The sequence below is a fragment of the Sciurus vulgaris genome, assembly GCF_902686455.1.
Source record: "Sciurus vulgaris genome assembly, chromosome: 12".
Classification (NCBI taxonomy): Eukaryota; Metazoa; Chordata; class Mammalia; order Rodentia; family Sciuridae; genus Sciurus; species Sciurus vulgaris.
The window spans coordinates 33,839,397-33,844,805 of NC_136473.1; the positions used below are offsets into that span (position 1 = coordinate 33,839,397).

At 45.9% G+C, this 5,409-nt stretch overlaps 1 pseudogene across 1 annotated transcript; it reads right to left on the reverse strand.

The window, feature by feature from the left end:
• Nucleotides 1-398: 398 nt before the first annotated feature.
• On the reverse strand, nt 399-3,223 carry LOC306641917 (microtubule-associated protein 10-like; annotated as a pseudogene). Its single transcript has 2 exons — nt 2,899-3,223; nt 399-2,798 (listed from the first exon to the last, which is right to left on the reverse strand). The product of its transcript is annotated as a microtubule-associated protein 10-like (transcript).
• Nucleotides 3,224-5,409: the final 2,186 nt, after the last annotated feature.

The following is a 5,409-nucleotide window of genomic DNA, read 5'->3' on the forward strand; positions in this document are numbered from 1 at the left end:
CACAAATATTAGTCAAACATGTCTTAATAAGGGTTTTCACAGGTTTCTTTTCAGGGTTTCTGCTTGTTATTACTACTATAACTTTTTTTTCCTATAACTTTTAATAAGGTATTTTAAATGCTAGCAATCATTTATTTTGATCAACAAATGTTTTCATTGCATCCCAATGACATGCCAAGGAGTGTGCTGGGTGCTAAAAATAGGGTCCTTCTCATCATAACACTTCAGATTAGTGGAAGACAAACATTAATCAAGCAGTCATGCAGATTGTGGTTAAATGAAGATATAGAACACTATTAAAAGGGACTCCATCTATTGTGGATCCCAGGATGTGTACCTCTCTGCTATTGTGTGTGTGTGTGTGTGTGTGTGTATATATATATATATATATATATATATATATAAATACACATACATTGTACACACACACACACACACACAAACACACACATGCTGTAAGCTCTTTTAAGAGCAGGAACTATATATTAATTTTTTTAATCTTTCTGCATCTCACAAAATGTCTTATATATTTGTTAAATAACTGAATCCCATTAAAATTTGCAGGCATCCTTATTAACTAACCTTTTTTTCAATGAAGTCAGCTTTAGAATGTTCCATATTTTAAAAGTTTAGATACACTTTTATTTTTAAACAACTCATGAAGAAATCTTACTAAGTTATGAGGTGATCTCATGATCAATATCATCAGTTTTAAGGTAGAATATTAGTTAAGCATAAAGGAATGACATTTATTTTTCTTATAAAAACTATTCACATAATTTATGCACTAAAATTATGCAATTAAAATTTTTAACAGTACACATAAATTTTTTAAAGCACATTTTTACACTGTATATCCAAGAAGTCTGTTTATTACTAACTCACAGATATCTTTGTATTGCTTTGAAATTCTTAGTGAACCAACTGTCATCCTCTTCTTCAAAGTGATCTGATGTACTGCCATCCAGAACGTTGAGTTCCAGTTCTGACAAATTAGAGGGTAGGTAAGAACTCACTTGAGATGTCCACGGTGACAGGCTTTTTTCTGACCATTTGCAACCAGTTTCTGCTTTAAGTTTCATAGAGAAGTCTTGACCTCTTTTTTTACCCTTAGAGTTATCCTACTATTTTGGTCTATCTGGCTTTCTTTTTCCTCAGTCCCGTGGGATGAAGATAAATTACTGGTGGAGTTACTAGATGCCTGCTCCATGATTTTGTTCTGAGTCTTTGAAAGATGCCTTCTCTTTTGTGAGAGTACTGGTGATCCAGCCGAAAAGAGTAGGCTAAGAATAGAACTCTTTTCACTGCTACTTTTCCTTGAGGGTGGTCTTGCTCCACTAGAGCTACTATTACATGAAATTCCTGCCCCTGGACTGCTATCATGAGTTTGCAAACTCTTGCTGGTCTCCTCTGTGGTGTAGAAGTCTTCTGAATAGCAAGGGCTGGTGAAATCACCTGAATACTTCAGTTCTGAGATGCTTTCATTGCAACTATTTTCACTCATTTCAGCAGGAACATCATAACCTGTGGTTCTGACCTGCCAATCATCTATTTCTTTATTTACAATTCTGTCAGCAACAGCATCTTGTTAGAAAACACATGGACTTTGGAATCTGGTTTCCAGTTTATCTTCTGAAATATTTGTAGGACTCAATCTTCTTGGAATAATGGAATCTGCAGGACTCATAATTCTTCCCAATGAACCACTGCTGGTTCTGTTTTCACCACAATCAGTTGACGTTTTTCTTTAGTTGTGTTGCGTTCATCAAAGACTTCACTAATTTGCATTGAGGTATCACTATTTTCAGCAGAAGATGCATCCAAATCTAAATACTTATCTCTAGGCAGCTGATGTGGCTTCTGACTTTGTTCTGCAAAGCTTAATACTTTAACTTTAGAGGATGGAATTCTGAATTTTGTACTTGTACCCAACGTTTGTGCTTGCATTTATTTTTCTGTACTATTCTCTTTTCATGTACTATTAATATGTCAGGATTTGTCTGCTTTAAAGGGAATCTGAGTGTATTTGTTAGGCCATAAAGTAGACGCCCCCTAGTCACCCTTTTTTGACAGTTGCCACTGTTCTCAAAATATTTACCTTTCTTAAGGTTTTCAACTTGGTTCTTTCTACACTGAAGGCTCACTGACTTTTCATGGTCCCCCACGGAAAACTTATCCTTAGATTCAGACTGACACGTGGATTTGGCACAAGATTCTGGTACCTTCTTATCCTCAGTCCTATATAACCAGGCTATCTGGGATGCACATGAGTTGGACTCGCCATGGGTTGGCTGTATAACAACGACAGCTCAATTAATAAAGCATTCAGCAAAGGAAGCTGCCTTATTGTATTGACTGTATTTTGCTCAGTTTGAGGGAGACATGTAGATTCATTATGGGCTCCTACATCCTGACTCCCTGGTGAACTGAAGAGCACCGCAAGAGTCTCCTGTGTTGCAGAATCTGTACCTTTTGGAGGGCTCACATGTGTTGGAGGGTTTAAAAGTACTTTTTCCGGCAAGGCATCACCCAGCTCCTCAGGTCTGTCCCTTTGGGGCTCAATGGTGATTTTGACTCCTACAGGAAGCGTCCTTTCTTGGGTCAAGTGAGTGTAATACAGAGAGGAGGGCAAAAGGTTTTGGTTTCCACGTCCAGCTCGGTGTCTTCCTCGCTGGAGGTGCTAATGGTGCTGATACTGCTGTCCGCAGCCTCTGCAGGGCCAGGTTTGCTGTTCTCCGCGGAGCCCGCGCGGGCAGGGATCGGGGCTCCTACCCGCGCCGCGGCGGGGGCCACGCGTCCTTGGGGCCGTCCAGCTCCGTCAGGCGGCAGAACAGCGCCAGGTCCCCAGTGCGCCGGCCCGCCGCGTCCAGCAGGAAAAAGATGCCCCAGCTGCCGGGCCCGCGGGCGGCAGGCAGCAGGACTTCGCAGGCACCCAGCAGGCGCGGCGCGGGCCGGATGCGGCTGGCAGCTGCAGCAGCGCGGCGCGCAGCCGCGGGCGGCGCAGGGCAGCGCAGGGCGGAAGGTCGCAGGTGGAACACGCAGGTCTTGCCCCGCCAAAGCCCAGGGCGCCGCCGGGCAGCACGGTGGGCCTGGAGGGCGCGCGAACCAGAAGTGGCGGGAAATCCAGCAGCGGGAAGGCAACGGCGGGGCCGGGAGGCGGCGCGGCTTCCAGGCGCACCTAGTCCACCAGCAGCTCCAGCTAGAAGAACCGCTCAACGGCCATCCCGGTTGCCAGGCAGCGCCGTCGCCGGAAGTGGCGGGTGCGCGCTCTCGCGAGAGGCGAGGAGGCGACCGGAAGTCTCTGGAGACTGTGTCTGCCTGCTGCCAGGCCCGGGGCGAAAGGCCGAGGGCGTGGGGTCGGGGTCGCTGGTTGGACGCGAGGCCCGGGGCAGAGCAGGCTTATAACGGCAGGTCCCATGTAACCCGGGGTCGGGACAGACGCTGAAGTGATCAGGGTCCTCCGTGACCCCGCAGGACCGACGGCACGCGGACACGTGCGGATAGCCGCCGTAGGGGAGCCCCTTCTGGCCCAGGCCCCACCGCCCGCGCTGCCCGTGCCGCGCCAGCTGGCATCCCGGGTTGCCACCTGGGTCAGACCTCATGCCCACCCTGAAGTCCGACCAGCTGCTTGCGAGGTGTGTTCAGCCAGAACCTGAACTCCAGGATCCTGCGAGGTCTGTTCAGCCAGCATCCCTCACCCTCCAGGGGTGCAAACCCACCGCAGTGAGGCAGTCGGGACTGGAGGGCTTGCTGCCAGGAGCTGAGGAAAGAACCTGTGTGGAGCTACTTAGGAGGAAATGGAGTTCAATCTCCTTATTTAGGAATACAGACAGTCCCCAACTTGGAATTTGTCTTGTTTTGTTTTGATCTTAAATAGTGGGAAAGTGTGCCCAACCATTGTTTTATAAAGCATTGAATCAATTACATAAGGTATTCTGTGCTTGATTATAAACTGGGCTTTACCTTAGGGGATTTTGCCCTACTGCTGACCGCTGTTCTGAGCACGTTTGCACCAGGCTTGGTAAGCTACACTGCCGCAGGTTAGGGGTGACATTTTCAGCCTACAGTGAGTACCTCCTGTAGTTGTAGTGAGTTGAGGACTGCCTGTTCTCTTGACACTAGTGCTTCCATTCCCCATGTAAAAGTATATAACAAGAAGGTGAGGATGTAATAAATAGCTAAATTAAGACAATTCTAAGAGGAACGTTTTTTAAAAGATGGAAACAATGTGTAGTTTTAATTTCAGAAACATGAAACAGCAAAGTCAGAGCCCTCAACCATAGTTTAAAACCTGTCAGATGCTGGCTTGCTGTGACAAGCTGGGAACCTCACCTCTGAAAATTCTTGGAGAAACAGGCTACAGCAGCTCCCTTGTTCTCCATGGATTCCCAGAGGCTTGCATCTCAAGGCTCCAGACCACATCATATTCCTGGAGTGACGATTTCTGTCAGGAGAAGCAGATACCTCTGGTCTTCATTCAGGACCCCAAATAAAAGCCTGCCCAGAAAGACATCCCTTACCCCAAGACTTGATTGGAGGCTTCTGGAATCTAAGCAACATGTCCCCTTTTCTACCTGGGTTGCACCCTCACACACCTAAACATGGTGAAAACCAAAACCATAATAACATCACCTTATATTTTGTTGTTGGTAAAGATGAGATGACTTTTTCCTCAGTTAACATGTCTGGTGTTTAAACGCAGATCTTTTCATTCCAAGTATTTTCCTCCTTTCTGTTTCTCAGTTTCTGGCAAGGAGGAAGGAATAGTTTTTCCATGAGCTGTCATTAAACTAATTTAACATCCCATAACTCTGCCAGAGTTACCATCAGAGTATGATTGCTACTTTCAGTATGCATAAGAAATAGCTTTTGAATTCTAACAACCAAGGCTCAGCAGTATAGTTTAAATGAACCTGTAGAAATTGTTACTGGAAATTCATTCACTAAAGAAGGGCAAGAAAAGGCTGCCACGTGGGCAGGAAGGCAGGAGCTGAGGTGGGGGTGGAGAGTAAACAAGAGCTCCGCTACTGACAGGAGGGAAAGAGTGGCCTACACCCTACTGATAAATCTGCCAGAAAGGAAGGGGAGAGTGAAATTGTGCAGCACCTCAAGGGATTGGAAAGTGTGAGTTCATTGATAAGCCAAATGGTATGCATGATTGAAAGGAGGAGCCATGGAAACAAAGACTCATTGGCAAGAAGTGTAGCATGGTGGAATCAGCACAGGCTTCAAGTTGAACAGTCCTGGATTAAAATACCAGCTTACTCACTGTTCATAATTGTAATTCCAGCCCAGGTTCACAAACTCTGGGAGCATCCTCTCAGATTTCTCTTACTTCCTCAGGGCATGCTGAAAGATTGTTGGGGCCCCCTTCCAGAGATGTCTGTTCACTCAGTCTAAGATCACTGT